The sequence below is a fragment of the Arachis stenosperma genome, chromosome 1, assembly GCF_014773155.1.
Source record: "Arachis stenosperma cultivar V10309 chromosome 1, arast.V10309.gnm1.PFL2, whole genome shotgun sequence".
NCBI lineage: Eukaryota > Viridiplantae > Streptophyta > Magnoliopsida > Fabales > Fabaceae > Arachis > Arachis stenosperma.
The window spans coordinates 69,585,518-69,586,251 of NC_080377.1; the positions used below are offsets into that span (position 1 = coordinate 69,585,518).

The 734-nt window shown below is 40.9% G+C and overlaps 1 non-coding gene across 1 annotated transcript; it reads right to left on the reverse strand.

Annotated features, from left to right (window-relative positions):
- Positions 1-390: 390 nt before the first annotated feature.
- On the reverse strand, positions 391-494 carry LOC130949547 (small nucleolar RNA R71). Its single transcript, XR_009073409.1, has one exon. It is a non-coding gene; the product is annotated as a small nucleolar RNA R71 (small nucleolar RNA).
- Positions 495-734: the final 240 nt, after the last annotated feature.

Genomic DNA, 734 nt, shown 5'->3' on the forward strand with positions numbered 1-734 from the left:
AATGAAAATGGTGGAGGCGCAAGGAGGATGCTTGGTGATTATATTACACCTACTTCCAATTTTTATGGAAGAAGCATCTCAATCCCTGCCATTGGAGCAAACAATTTTGAGCTGAAGCCTCAACTAGTTGCTCTAATGCAACAGAACTGTAAGTTTCATGGACTTCTATCAGAAGATTCCTATTAGTTTTTAACTGAATTCTTGCAGATCTGTGAGACTATTAAGACTAATGGAGTAGATCCTGAAGTCTACAGGCTCATGCTTTTCCCTTTTGCTGTAAGAGACAGAGCTAAAACATGGTTGGACTCACAACCTAAAGATAGCTTGGACTCTTGGGATAAGCTGGTCACGGCCTTCTTGGCCAAGTTCTTTCCTCCTCAAAAGCTGAGCAAGCTTAGAGTGGATGTTCAGACCTTCAAGCAAAAAGATGGTGAATCCCTCTATAAAGCTTGGGAAAGATACAAGCAGTTGACCAAAAAGTGTCCTTCTGGCATGCTTTCAGAGTGGACCATCTTAGATATATTCTATGATGGTCTATTTGAGCTTTCTAAGATGTCACTGGACCATTCTGTAGATGGATCCATTCACCTAAAGAAAATGCCTGCAGAAGCTCAAGAACTCATTGACATGGATGCAAATAACCAGTTCATGTACACTTTTGAAAGGAATCCTGTGAATAATGGGACACCTCAGAGGAAGGGAGTTCTTGAAATTGATGCTCTGAATGCCATATT